This window comes from Nerophis ophidion, linkage group LG18, assembly GCF_033978795.1.
Source record: "Nerophis ophidion isolate RoL-2023_Sa linkage group LG18, RoL_Noph_v1.0, whole genome shotgun sequence".
Classification (NCBI taxonomy): Eukaryota; Metazoa; Chordata; class Actinopteri; order Syngnathiformes; family Syngnathidae; genus Nerophis; species Nerophis ophidion.
Window position 1 is genome coordinate 17358977 of NC_084628.1, and position 15937 is coordinate 17374913.

Below are 15937 nucleotides of genomic sequence, written 5' to 3' on the forward strand. Positions count from 1 at the left end.
ACCTATATTATAGGTTGTGGGCTGTTTTATGGAGTTTTTGATCAAATTATCCGTAGTAGCAATATTAATAATGTTGTGTTTATTATGCCCAGTGCATTTAGTATAGTTACGACCATATCTAGGAATTGATACGACAGGAATTTTCCGATTGTTTGATTGTTGTTTTGATAAACTGCACGCATCATGGTTAGCCACCTCAGTAACGGGGATTTTCCGATTGTTTGTTTGTTGCTTTGATAAACTGCACGCATCATGGTTAGCCACCTCAGTAACGGGGATTTTCCGATTGTTTGTTTGTTGCTTTGATAAACTGCACGCATCATGGTTAGCCACCTCAGTAACGGGGATTTTCCGATTGTTTGTTTGTTGCTTTGATAAACTGCACGCATCATAGTTAGCCACCTCAGTAAAACACATGTCCAACTCTGAAACACTCAAAGCAGAAAAAACGTGTTCTAATTTAACTGACTCCTCACCCAGACCAGTAGTCTCGCATCTTTCATTTAAATCCGTCTTCATGATGGAGGGAAGTGGTGTTCTGTGGGGATTAGCCTTCTGCTTTGTTTTTAGCCCCGCTCGACATCCGCGTTTCCGATCACACCGCTGGCGTCTGCTCCGTAGACGGCCCCCGCTGCTACTAGACTCCCCTGCTTCACAGGCCGCTGGATGTAGCCGCCGACGTATTCCCATGCTAGTTAGCAAGTCTAGCACGCAAGCGTCTATCAGTCCAAAACGGCCCGATATGTCCACATCCAGAAGTGTCTGGCGGTCGTACGTGATCACTCCGTGATCACGATGCGAGCCAGCCATAAAGTTTGTGGAATTGTCCGGTATTTCTGCCAAATGTTCCATCTTTAGCAGCAGCTCCGCAATGTTGCAGCCCTGACGGGCGCCATCTTGGAATCATAATATATATTGTTATATAATAACATGACCCGCTTAACATGCCCAACGCTGCCCTCATAACACTGCTAGCCACAACATTAAAGGCCTACTGAAATGAGATTTTCTTAATTAACGGGGATAGCAGGTCCATTCTATCTGTCATACTTGATCATTTTGCGATATTGCCATATTTTTGCTGAAAGGATTTAGTAGAGAACATCAATGATAAAGTTCGCAACTTTTGGTCGCTAATAAAAAAGCCTTGCCTGTACCGGAAGTAGCAGATGATATGCACGTAACGTCACAGGTTGTGGAGCTCCTCACATTCTCACATTGTTTACAATCATGACCACCAGCAGCTAGAGCGATTCGGACCGAGAAAGCGACAATTTCCCCATTAATTTGAGCAAGGATGAAAGATTTGTGGATGAAGATAGTGAGAGTGAGGGACTATAACATTTTTTTTAAAAAGACGAGGGCAGTGGTAGCGATTCAGATCTTATTAGACACATTTACTAGGATAATTCTGGAAAATCCCTTATCTGTTTATTGTGTTACTAGTGTTTCAGTGAGATTATATAGTCATACCTGAAAGTCGGAGGGGTGTGGTGACCGCCAGTGTCCTTGAGGGAAGCCAGGGAGGAGGCAAGAAAGTCGCAGCTGGCTCTTTGACAGCTGCAGGAGGAACGACACAAGCTCCGCTCATGTTTACGGTAAGAGCCGACTTATTACCACAATTTTCTCACCGAAACCTGCCGTTTGACATGTGGTAGAGAACCATGTTCGCTTGACCGCTCTGTTCCATATTAAAGCTTCACAACAAACAAAGAAACACCGGCTGTGTTTGTGTTGCCACAGCCGCCTGCAGTACACCGCTTTCCACCAACATCTTTCTTCGTTGTAGTCTCCATTATTAATTGAACAAATTGCAAAAGATTCAGCAACACAGAGGTCCAGAATACTGTGTAATTATGCGACAAAAACAGACTACTTTTAGCCGTGATCGGTGCTGGGAGAACATGTCCGCAACCACTGGTGATGTCACGCGCACGCGTCATCATACGCGTCATCATTCCGTGACGTTTTCAACAGGATACCTGGCGGGAAATTTAAAATTGCAATTTAGTAAACTAAACCGGCTGTATTGGCATGTGTTGCAATGTTAAGATTTCATCATTGATATATAAACTATCAGACTGCGTGGTCGGTAGTAGTGGATTTCAGTAGGCCTTTAACACACAACTTCCTCATTTGGCACCAATGATGGTTACAGCCAGCGGGGTTGCATTCACAAACTCTCGGAATTATGAGCATCAATATTACAAAAGTCACTTCTGGTCCATTCTCTGTGTTCGGTAATTGTCTTTACTATATTCCTTAGTTATAATTTAATGTATAAAATTGAACTACCGGTATTTAAATTTGTAGTCCATTCAACTTGACTGTCACAAATAAGAATTAAAAAGTTTTTTTTTAAACAAAAATCCAACCATAACTTTGTCAAGTTGTCACAGTGTGTAAATATACATTACTGTGTATTGTATGTTTCTAATTGTTTCTTAATGTGTAAAACTATATTTAAATTGAGAGGACAATTTTATGACTTAAAATTTTTTAAAAATTGCATTTTTATAAGTGTGTCTGTTGGTCCTGCTTTATAGCAGGGATCTACTGTATACAAACCGTATCTATACACCAATTGCCATGAAAAAACAGTTTTTTCAAATGGCGATAATTAATATAAACAACAATTCTTTATATATCCTCTTGGAGTGTGTTGCGTCCAAGAGCAATTTTTACGAATGGGAGTTCAGAAGTCCAATTTTTGTTTATCAGTATCCATCAAAGCATTTTTATAAGCAATTTTGCTCAATAACAAACTGACAAATGGCATTTTTATTACGCTATGTACTTGGTGAAGGTAATAATAATGCTGAAATAAAATAGTCTTATTGTGACCATCTTATCCTCTGAGTTTCATACACAGAGTGGAAGAATGTGCCAGGCTGTGGTGGTCCTGGATGACCCTCAAAAGCCAATGGAGCTCTTTCAACACACAACCAACATGTCACCAGATACAGGAGCAGCACCACTCTGTTGAAACGTGGAGCAGCAAAAGGAAGCGGTCTGTCAAGAGTTAAAGTGGCCCCTAAAGCGGATCAATAACAATAATTCACCTCATCACTCAAGTCCCACAACGGTCTCTATTTGTTTGCGTGCGCGTGCAGGTCCATGGTTTTGTCATCGTGTGCTACACAGATAAGCAGCTGTGCTGAGAGATTCAACACAGGAAGTTCTACAGGAAGTCGCTCAGTCCATACAGGAAGCACTGGGTGTGTGCTAACAGGACGTTAGCCCTGGATAACGACAAAAGAAATACAGTTCCTCGATCACTTCAAGGCACGTGGCCCTATGTGTTTGAAAAGCTGTCGCCATGCAGGAAATGTACTTCCTGTGAGCAATATAAACAGTTGTTTTCACTACAATTGTGCTTTTTTAATCACCGTTTTATACTGTTTTTGTTGGCAGTCACACAGAACATCCGACTTTGCACTAGCTCTTTTAAGGCCTATTAGTGCAGACGGCGCGGGTTCAATTCCTGGTCAATGCCCGAACACCCAGCCATTTGGAGTTGTCCAGTGCCAGTCCAAAGCCCGGATAAAGAGGAAGGTTGCGTCAGGAAGGGAATCCGGAAAAAAAACTACTCTGAATCAGAATCAGGTTAATTGCTTGTATTCCCTCCCATGACTTCTTCCCGGAAGTGAAAAACAGTGGTGGTCAACCAAGCCAAGATGGCCGTTGGGCAGCAAGCAAACTCTCTAAGTATGCAAGGGGCCTTGATCTTTTAGCAAAACATCAACGTCTGCAATGGAATACAATCTCTGTACTTTATCCCAAAAAAATAATCGTCGGGTGATATCAAAAATTATCCGTTGGTAGAGTTCCCAGACATGTCAAACTATATAGTGTGCTCCAGACATCAATCTGCACGACAAAACAGATGAAAACTTGGAATAGCATAGAGGTCTACAACTTCTTCGTGTGTGGCTGGGTCAAGGAAATTGGTATCAAGACTCTCCTGGACAAATATGCATTGTTTTTGCTCGGGTAAGGTTGCATTCCATGATTTAACTTTGTGTCTACAGCCATAATTGTTGCTTTTGTTGTTGAACGCACCATTTATAAAATATAACTATAAAATATAAATACAGACCTCAACATGGTGTATGTGTTGTTGCTGCCTTTGGTAAAGCTTAACTCTTTAAGGTTTGGCTCACATCTGCTTTCTTTATTTAAACTGCCAAGTTGATGCATTACGAAACACTCGTAGCAAAAATGTGTTTTACGAAATCCAAAACAATCTATAATGAAAATAATATCAATATAACACATTAATTGGAAATACTACACATTAAAAGTATGTCAAATAAAACTTGAACAAAGTGATCACTGCAAACTCATGCGTTATTCGACTCTGGTCCTTTGGACTGAAGTGTGTGCCACTTTTCTCGACATATTTTTTAAAATCTTGCACTCATCCGTACTCTGTGATTACCTCTCGAGGAACTCTGAAGAAGCGTTTATCCTTTTTGCGATTTGATCGGTTTGTAGAGCCGAAAACAAGGCAAGCATAGGGCATTTTTTGGGGAGAAAGGCTAAATTGCGCCTAGTACTCATTGAGAACAGACGCTGGCTTAACCACCAGGCATACCTAATGAGCCGGACGAGGGTCGGAAGTGACGTCATGTAAATCTGAGCAATTGGCCAAGTATGTTTAACACACATGGAATGTGACTCGGTAGACTGTCCTGTCTTGTTCAATGCAAGAAACAAAGACAAATGCAACAACTATGAGAGAGCATAGCATGCTGTTCACCTGCTGGGGAAAAGCCCGAAAGAACAAAAAAATAATATAGTATATTGTTTTATTATTTCAGTTGAATTCAAGCAACTGTCACATTCCAGGACGTTTCTAGGACGCTGCTATTAAAAGTAGAAGAAGAAAAGTCAACTTGCAGTTCTTGGTGGTCTGGGGGTCATGACCCCCATGTTGCAGAAGGACAGGTGCATGCTGCTGCATTTTTTGTGACTGCTTGCATCTGTTGTCATGCTAACATGTGAGCAATGGCCTCACTGTGTGACTTTCGGTTCATTTTCCATCTCACAGGTTGATCGTACATTTAAAATATGTTTGGATTTTCTTGATGATTCAGCAGAAAAATATAAGCTGCAGCGCATACTAACATAATTCTATCATAAAATGGTCAGAATAATTACAGTTGAGTGCATTTTAAATACTTTAGCATAGTGTTCTCTTATGTACCAGATGCTTAAATTTACTTTACTGTCGATGTTAAAGTAGTTAATCTGACTGAAGGCACGGCAATCAACTTCATAAACATTAGCTGGGCGTTATTGGATCCACAATGTATCACAACAATAGTAAGTGTGCAAACTGTGGAATACATAATGTCTATTTTCCCACCTGTTGTGTGCGTGTGCGTGTGTGTGTCTGTGTGCGTGTGTGTGTGGGGCACCTTTTGCTTCAGTGTGACCAAGTGTCAGGGTTCAGAGGTCAGGTACATTCCTCTTTTCTTCTATCTTCTTTCTTTTCTTGCCACTTTGTCACTGGAATCATGTTCTCTGCTGGAAGCACATACAGCAGACCTTCAATAAAGAACGCGTTCACTTTCTTGTAAAACAGTCAAGATTCAAAAATAGCAGCCCCCCTCCATTGGCTACAAATGACTCAGCACTAAAAGAAATGGCTGAGTCAAGAGTGTAAGAAAATTCTCGCACCCTACTTGAGTAGTGACAAGAATATACATTTGTTTTGTTTTTAAGTGGTGAGTTTAAGGAGATATTATTTATAGTTGTTTTTTTACAAGACAAGTATAAGACAAACTTATTGTTTGTAATATGATATGTATAAAACACCCAAATAGTTATTACAATTAGTATCACTTAATTATCAAAATAAATAAATAATAAATAATTATATACATATATACATTTATATATACAGTCGTGGTCAAACGTTTACATACACTTGTAAAGAATATAATGCCTTGGCTGTCTTGAGTTTCCGATAATTTCTAAAACTCTTTTTTTGTGATAGAGTGATTGGAGCACATCCATTGTTGTTTGATTCAAACAACAATGGCGGCACGCAGCGAGGAGTCATGTGCTGACATTGATTCTGCATATTTTCTTTGCACAAACGACATCGATCGTCTACTGACATTGGTGCGTTGTTTCAGTAATGTTCTCTAACTTTTCGCTCTGTCGTTATCCAATATGTCGGCTGTTCTGTTATGGATTTCCCAGCGTCGCTCTCATCAGTGTCACGGGTTGATTTTGATGTGAGTGGTTGAAGTATTGGTTTATCCGATCACAAACAATGATTTTTTGACAAGGCCCCGCCTTCTGAAATACATCACCTATTGAGAGGTCCCAGATCCTTTTGTGGAGCTCAAGGAACTACAAGGATCTGGCGAGAGTCAGGTTAGAATTGATTATGGGTCTACTGAAAATGTGACCAAATCTGCAAGGTCAAAAGTATACATACAGCAATGTTAATATTTGGTTACATGTCCCTTGGCAAGTTTCACTGCAATAAGGGGCTTTTGGTAGCCATCCACAAACTTCTGGCAAGCTTTGACCACTCCTCTTGACAAAATTAGTGCAGTTCAGCTATATGTGTTGGTTTTCTGACATGGACTTGTTTCTTCAGCATTGTCCATTCTAAAACCTTAATTCTAGCTTTATTTAGGCATTCCTTTACCACTTCTGACGTGTTTGGGGTCATTGTCCCGTTGGAACACCCAACTGTGCCCAAGACCCAACCTCCGGGCTGATGATTTTAAGTTGTCCTGAAGAATTTGGAGGTAATCCTCCTTTTTTATTGTCCCATTTACTGTCTGTACAGCACCAGTTCCATTGGCAGCAAAACCGGCCCAAATCATAATACTACCCGCACCATGCTTGACGCAACGAAGGGGTTCCTGGGATTAAAGGACTCACATTTTCTCCTCCACACATATTGCTGGGTATTGTGGCCAAAAAGTTTTATTTTTCTGTTTCATCTGACATCACAAGGACAGAGACAAGACCTTCTGGAGGAAAGTTCTGTGGTCAGATGCAGGCTAGAATTAAGGTTTTAGAATGGCCTTCCCAAAGTCCTGACTCGAACGTGTGGACAATGCTGAAGAAACAAGTCCATATCAAGAAACTAACACATTTAGCCGAACTGCACCAATGTTGTCAAGACGAGTGGTCAACAATTAACCCAGAAGCTCGTGGATGGCCACCAAAAGCGCCTTATTGCAGTGAGCGGCTTATTGCAGTGAAACTTGCCAAGGGACATGTAGCCAAATATTAACATTGCTGTATGTATACCTTTGACCCAGCAGATTTGGTCACATTTTCAGTAGACCCATAAAAAATTCATAAAAGAACCAAACTTCATGAATGTTTTTTGTGACCAACAAGTATGTGCTCCAATCACTCTATCACAAAAAAATAAGATTGTATATATATATATATATATACCATGAATTGATTAACGTGGACTCCTACTTAAACAAGTTGAAAAACTTATTCGGGTGTTACCATTTAGTGGTCAATTGTACGGAATATGTACTGAGCTGTGCAATCTACTAATAAAAGTTTCAATCAATCAATCAATTTATATATATATATATATATATATATATATATATATATATATATATATATATATATATATATATATATATATATATATATATATATATATATATATACCCTCCAAAGGTTTTGATCATATGTAATTTAGGTTAATATTATTAACTTGATAGATTATAAAAAAATATATATAAATAATGAAAACATTTTGTTGTTATAGCACATGTAGTACTCACACATATTTATTTAATAATACTGTTAATAAAATACAATCATTTGTAGGATTACAATTAAAATTATTTATTAATAATATGATCAAAATATTTGTTTAGAGTTGGGAGCATAGTTTTAGACAGAAACCACATAAGATTACAATATACAGTAATACATGTGTTCCAAAAATATAAAAAATATTTGCATTACATAAAATAACAATGAAATGAGGCAAAACTAACTTATTTGTGTATTTTTTCATTTTAAAAAATGTGTACAATTGGGTGCACTATCAGACCTCATAATACAACAATAACAAAATAAAAACAAAACGTACAACATTTACGTGTAGATCAAGATTTAAGTCGAATGTGGAGACGACCATGTTCTAAATGTATTGTTCTAAGAATGCATTGATTGTTAAATCATGTACTCTCTGTGGGCGTAAAGCTTTGAGTATGGCTTGTATGTTGTTAACATATTCCTCTGGTCACATGACCCGCTGCCAGCAGCACCCTCATGCAGTGAGTGGCATAATAATGTGCTGGCTGATGCTTGGCCGTGCTGTCAGTGACGCAGGGCAGGAAGTGTGTGCATGCCTCTGCACGCTTGAGAGATAACATGGACAACATTTTAGACAGGCCACTCTTCTGAGGAACAACACCATCATCATCATCAATATTTAGCACTATGGACCAACGCTACAGTACACTGTTCTGTGTATATATAATACATGAACACATAGTTAAATACCATGAGACACGCTGAACATCAACTAGTCAAAGGAAAATAGCTGTCCAGTCGCATTGACCTTTACTCCCAAGCTTCCTGTATCATTGTTTGTCCTGTAACCCTAAAATCCCTTAAAATGTAAAAAATGTTGTGAGTTGCGGAGAACTGTTTTGACTTTTGACCGCACCACATCAGTAGCATCGCTGTTTTGGCAAACGGCAGAGACAGTCTATAGCACATCTGTCAAACTCAAGGCCCGGGAGCCAGGTCTGGCCTGCTACATAATTTTATGTGGTCCACGAACGCCTGGAAATAATGTGCGCTAGTAAAGCACTTCATTTTTCTTACTAAACATATTCGTTCTTTCAATATCGGCAAAAAATTGCTTGTACTTGTCTTTTAAACTTGAGAATTATCTGACCATGCAAAAAGCACAGGGGGGTCCAAAGTGCGGCCCACACCTCCAGTTGTGTTGACCCGCAACATATTTTTGGATAAAAAAACAGTAAGAATGTAAAAGAAAAAGAGTAAAAATGTGTGATGCAATGAGGAAAAAAGCTGATAATTCGATACTAATAGCTCAGTGGTGTCCAAACATTTTCCGCCAAGGGTCGCGTATAGATTATACATCTAAATTCATACATATCTGTGACAAGAAGCCTTTAGAGAGTAGCCATAACTGTGATGTGGTCATCAGAGAACATGGGCTTGCCACCCCTGGTCTAAAGGTTTTGTGTGACATTTTTTGTTGAGTAGCCCTAATTTGGTCGTTAATATGACTTATTCATTATTCATATTATTATTATTATTAGACTCCTGAAGGGCCTTCAACCTTAACATCACTATTCCCCCCACACACACTCAATATGTTTACATGCACCAAAAATCTAATTATTGACTTAATTTGGTGTTTTTAAAACACATGTTAAAAAACTTAATATGTATTTTGCATGCAACATGCAGTTTGTAATGTCTCCAAGACTTTGTTTGGAACAAATGTAATGTTTTTTCTAAACATCTGATTTATGTATGATGTAATACTTACCATAAATCATTATTATAATTATTTGTGCATCTACTGGGGATTAAGCCTCCCGTGTCTATAAAAACTCTGTTTTGAACTTAAATCGTGGTTCCTTGAATGCACCACAGTTATGTGCTATTAGATGCAAAAGTGAAACCAATACATAACTTTGTCCGATGATGTCACAAATATCCATCCATTCATTTTCTACTGCTTGTCCCTTTTGGGGTCACGGGAGGTGCTGAAGCCTATCTCAGCTGCATTCGGGAGCAAGGCAGGGTACACAAGACGCCACCTCATCGCAGATAGACAGACAACACTCACACTCACATTCACACACTAGGGCCAATTTAGTGTTGCCAATCAACCTATCACCAAGTGCATGTCTTTGGAGGTGGGAGGAAGCCGGAGTACCCAGAGGGAACCCACGCAGCCACGGGGGAAACATGCAAACTCCACACAGAAAGATCCAGAGCCCGGGATTGAACCCTGTCACAAATATAGTGGTCATATTTTTACTTTTCTTCCTTCACCTCATTCTGGTTCCCAAATGTTAATTTAAAGTACTGATGACTGTCACACCCACTAGTTGTGGCGAAATGTTGGTGATGTGTGTGAATGCTTAAAGAGAGCATTGATGTTGTTATGACGTCTGTTGTTGAGTGAACAGTAAAATGTTCCATGCTGGATTTGTCGCTACCAGATGGAATTAACCATTTAGCCTTTTTGCAAAGGGGTCTGGGTTGTAATGAACATTTTTTGTTTGATTCAAACAACCCTATTGTTGAACTTTGACAACAGAATTAATTTGACTTGAACTTTACAAAATATCAGGCCATGATCATGTGGGGCCCCGAGTTGCTGTGGCCCTAAACAGCAGCATAGTGTGTGTATGCCACGGGCCAGCCCAGGAGACAGTCTTAAAACCCATGCAAATGGACCGTGACAGGAAGTGAACATTTTAAAAATACAAATAAAAGTACATTTTTAAACTTGTCAGATTTTGTTTGGAATGACGCCTTGTCCAAGTTATTGAACTGACAAAATCTTTTAGCATCTTTTGCTAGTGCTAAACGACATAGCGAACTAGCATTCATCCATCCATTTCTCTCTTCAAATATCAAACATTTGTAGTTTGCTTCTAATAAATCTTCTGTTCTCAACAAGTCTTTTTTGTGTCTTCACAGACGTAGCGGAACATTTTCCCTCGTGAGAATCCATCTCATCTACTTTTTCTTTTTAAAAATAGCTAACGTAAAACATGCACACGTTTGGCCAACGGCACGGTACATAATCAATCACAGAGCTTTATAGAGGGCTTAATCCGAGCGTGTGATGTGCTTTATTTATGCGTTGTCATGTCAGTGAGCTCATGATGTCGCCTGAGCTTCCTGTCAATCAAGTGACAGCCGCGAGAGGGAAATAGAAGCGAGCGAGAAAATAATCCATCACGAACATGTCACTTTACATGTTGCGGCGTCTTTAGAAGACAACACAAAACATTTGTCGTACATTAATTTTTATCGCACACTGAAGTACAATAAAAGAGTGAACACCCTTGCTGTAAAACGCTGATGTGGCATAAAGTAGATGCTGCAAAGTTGCAAAAAAAATGGCCATATTAAAGCAACAGGTGGCGCCATAAACCTTAACTCTAACTGTTGGGCTTTTTTATTTTAGCCATTCTGCAGTATTCATCCATCCATCCATCCATCCATTTCCTACCGCTTGTCCCTTTCGGGGTCGCGGAGGGTGCTGGAGCCTAACTCAGCTGCATTTTGGGCGGAAGGCGGTGTACACCCTGGACAAGTCGCCTCCTCATCGCAGGGTAAACACAATAGACAACATTCACACTCACATTCACACACTAGGATCAATTTAGTGTTGCCAATAAACCTATTACCAGGTATAAGGAAGGTAACTTCCGAAAAAGGCAAACACAATTAATTGTGACATCATATGAAAGAGCTACATTTTTGTGTATGCTTCACGGTGGCAGAGGGGTTAGTGCGTCTGCCTCACAATACGAAGGTCCTGCAGTCCTGGGTTCAAATCCAGGCTCGGGATCTTTCTGTGTGGAGTTTGCATGTTCTCCCCGTGAATGCGTGGGTTCCCTCCGGGTACTCCGGCTTTCTCCCACTTCCAAAGACATGCACCTGGGGATAGGTTGATTGGCAACACTAAATTGGCCCTAGTGTGTGAATGTGAGTGTGAATGTTGTCTGTCTATCTGTGTTGGCCCTGCGACGAGGTGGCGACTTGTCCAGGGTGTACCCCGCCTTCTGCCCGATTGTAGCTGAGATAGGCGCCAGCGCCCCCCGCGACCCCAAAAGGGAATAAGCGGTAGAAAATGGTTTAAAATAGGCGTTTTGGGAAAATATACATCAACATGCGGTCAATTTAGCAAAAAATGCATATAAAATATTTGTTGAAAATAATACAAATTGTATTGTTAATAATAATACTAATCATGTAAACATTTTATCTATTTTGAGTAGAGATGTCCGATAAAATCGGACTGCCGATATTATCGACCGATAAATGCTTTAAAATGTAATATCGGAAACTATCGGTACCGGTTTCTAAACGTAAAATTTATGACTTTTTAAAATGCCGCTGTACGGAGAGGTACACTGTCGTAGGGAGAAGTACAGAGAAGTTGCTTCTACCAGTCATACTTGCCAAACCTCACGATTTTCACGGGAGACTCACGAATTTCAGTGTCCCTTCCGAAGATCTCCCGGGGCAACCATTCTCCCGAATTTTTCCCGATTTCCAACCAGACAACAATATTGCGAGCGTGCCTTTAAGGCACTGCCTTTGCATGGCGGCCCAATCACATAACATTTACGGCTTTTAATACAAACAAACAACACATACTTGGTCAACAGCCATACAGGTCACACTGAGTGTGGCCGTATAAACAACTTTAACACTGTTACAAATATGCGCCACCCAGTCAACCCACACCAAACAAGAATGACAAACACATTTCGGGAGAACATCCGCACCGTAACACAACATAAACACAAGAGAACAAATACCCAGAATCCATTGCAGCACTAACTCGTCCAGGATGCTACAATATACAACCCCCCCTACCCCCCCCCCCCAAACCCGCCCACCCCAACCTCCTCATGCTCTCTCAGGGAGAGCATGTCCCAAATTCCAAGCTGCTTTTTTGAGGCATGTTAAAAAAAATGCACTTTGTGACTTCAATAATAAATATGGCAGTGCCATGTTGGCATTTTTTTTCCATGACTTGAGTTGATTTACTTTGAAAAACCTTGTTACATTGTTTGATGCATCCAGGGGGGCATCACAACAAAATTAGGCATAATAATGTGATAATTTCACGACTGTATACATCGGTATCGGTTGATATCGGAATCAGTAATTGAGAGTTGGACAATAACGGAATATCGCATATTGGCAAAAAAGCTATTATCGGACATCCCTAATTTTGAGCATGCATAACAAGATACTGTAGCATTAAAGTGCATCACAAGTTGTTAAAAAATAATAACGATAATATTATTAAATTACACATAAATATCATACTTAAAGCAGACTCAATTATATAATATTAATTTAATTCATTTTCTATTTCCGGAAAAAAAAAAAAAAAAAACATTTAGATACTGTACGGATGATTGCAAACTTGCACGGAAAAATACTCATGTAAATAGTGGATATAATATTAATAAAATATTCCAAAAGAAAATACATACACACACATACGCACACACACTAATAAATATATTATGGTAATGAAATAAAAAATGGTTGAATGACAAAAATTGTTATGTCCGGTGCATTTGCAGCCAAGTTAATTTATGTACAGTACACTGTCCCTGTCAAATAACCAATTAAATAAACAATAATTGTAAATACACTGTTATATGACATATGTCATCTGCAAATAATAAAAAAAACAATCATTTTAGCAGAGAAAAAAGTACAGTATGCCAAAATTTGAATGTTTGGATGTCAAAATATTACAAAGACTGACCAGTTCAACATTTCAACCTACACAAAAAGAAGTTGCACTGCTTCTCATTCTACTGCGGCCTTTTACACCGCTCCTTAATCATCCAGAGCCTCCTCGTAAGGGAAAATATATTTCAACATGACGGCCAAAAGTGTGTACACAGTGGTTCAATGTTGACTGGGTGAGCCGGCGTAATGGCTTTGAGCGGAACATGTGGTTCTGATGGGCTCACGTGCAGGAGGCGAGGCCAGCTAAAGCGCCAGTACACCTTGATCTTATTAAGCTGCAGCACAGCAATAAGAAACATATGTTGTTTTCATGCCATTAACAAAAAACATTAATGGTATATTTTTTGTGCTGAGGATGACATCTGGCAGTTTTGGCTGAAAGAGTGGGGGCAGGAGATATTTCCGCCGCGTGGCAAATAGGTCGTAACCCCAGACTGGTGTCCGTGTGGGAAGACTGCTGCTGCTGTCTAAGCACACCTCTGTGTGTCTTTATCTCGCTTTCTCTTCTGTGCCGCCACATTCCACAGGTGACCCTGACAGGCAAGCGGCGGTCAAGCTCACTTGTGACCTACTCTCCTCAACGTTCACACAGGCCAGCAGGTGACCGCTCAAAATACATTCACAAACGAGCGATGACACGCAAGCTGGTGTGTCATTTTGGATGTGCGAATCGGTGAGGACATCACGTTACGATATCCGAACAGCTGAGAGCCAATGATAGTGACAGTTTTACGATTCATTAGTGAAAAACCATGTACCATATGATATCATCGCATCTAGGGCTTAGGATTCTTTTTTAAATTCATTGTTATATCGATTATATTTTCAATTACCGGTAATCTGTTGATTTAAATCAGTGGTAGGGAACCTATGGCCCGGGAGCCAGATGTGGCTCTTTTGATGACTGCATCTGGCTCTCGGATAAATCTGAGCTGGCATTGCTTAATACGATAAGTAATGAATAAATCCCCTTGTAATCACAGTGTTAAAAATAATGTTCAAAATATAAAACATTCTCATGCATTTTTAATCCATCCATCCGTTTTCTACCGCACCTGTTCAAGAAGTTGCGTTAATGGTAAGAAGTTATTTATTTATTATTGGTTAGTGTGGGGCTTGCCCTCCTGGGGGTTCTGCAGACCATCAAGCACCGACATGAGAGCCTGTTTCAGGGTTACAATATTGTTTTATTTTTCAAAAAGTTTCTTAGTTACTTTCCAGCAATTGTCTTTTTCTCTTTCGTTTTAGCTCGCACTCTGGCTCCAGCCCCAACCCCGTCTCTCCTCCTGGCTGCTGCTTATAACAGAGCGACAGGCGATTAGATAACAAGGCCCAGGTGGCCCGTGTACGCACCTATCGCTGATTTAGAGGCCGGTCCTGGCACACCCCAGTTCACTGCAGGCCGGCAGGCCACGCCCCCTCCACAGTTAGCTTCAGAATAATAATGTTATTACAAAGAATAAGAGCCCTATTGTACTCTAGAAATGTTGGTCTTACTTAAAAATGCACGCGCTTAGTTGTGTTCAGTGTTAAAAAAAAAAATTATATGGCTCTTACAGAAATAAATGTTAAAATATTTGGCTTTTTGGCTCTCTCAGCCAAAAAGGTTCTCGACCCCTGATTTAATTCATTTTCGTATCAAACTGTTTGTTTAGTGTAGTGGTGCAACAAAATTTCCAAATGGATTCCCCAAAATTTCCCCAACAATTTTCTTGTGTCTACAAACTTACCTATGATGTTCAATCAGGGATACAAAAGTAATTCATTTACAGAGCCGTTTACTTCCTCAGCTTTTCTTTTAAGTGATTGTGCAATGCATTCAAGCTGCTCTGAGAAGTAATATAGAATTTGCACTGTTTACAGAACACCGTGTTGTTCAGGTTTTTTAAATGACAATGATACTAAAATAGGAACCTTTTTTACCCTCAAAAGGCTCATTTATGAGAATCTATTTGCTAAGCAATTAAATCTAGTTTAAGTAAATAAACATAAAAGTATCAGAGTGATATTCATCCATTCATTTTCTACCGCTTGTCCCTCATGGGGTTGCAGGGGTGCTTGGGCGGAAGGCGGAGTACACCCTGGACAAGTCGCTGCCTCATCACAGGGCCAACACTGACAGACAACATTCACATTCACACACTAGGGCCAATTTAGTGTTGCCGATCAATACCAACTCTAGGTGCATGTCTTTGGAGAGGAGAGGCCTGAGTATCTGGAGGAAACCCATGCAGTCACGGGGAGAAAATGCAAACTCCACACAGAAAGACAGGATTGAATCAAGGACCTTCTTATTGTGAGGCACACACACACACACACTAACTCCTGTGTCACCGTGCAGCCTATGAGAGTGATCCATCCATCCATTTTTTACCACTTCTCCCTCTTGGGGTCACTGGAGCCTATCTCAGCTGCATTT

The 15937-nt window shown here is 40.0% G+C and overlaps 1 long non-coding RNA gene across 1 annotated transcript in view; it reads right to left on the bottom strand.

Annotated features, from left to right (window-relative positions):
• Positions 1–2697: 2697 nt before the first annotated feature.
• The window catches only part of LOC133536821 (uncharacterized), a 41396-nt gene continuing 28156 nt past the window's right edge, over positions 2698–15937 (bottom strand). The window contains exons 2-4 of the long non-coding RNA XR_009802559.1: positions 5424–5532; positions 3063–3242; positions 2698–2979 (exon numbers count right to left, since the gene is read on the bottom strand). This is a non-coding gene — a long non-coding RNA (uncharacterized LOC133536821). The remainder of the gene's footprint in view (positions 2980–3062; positions 3243–5423; positions 5533–15937) is intronic.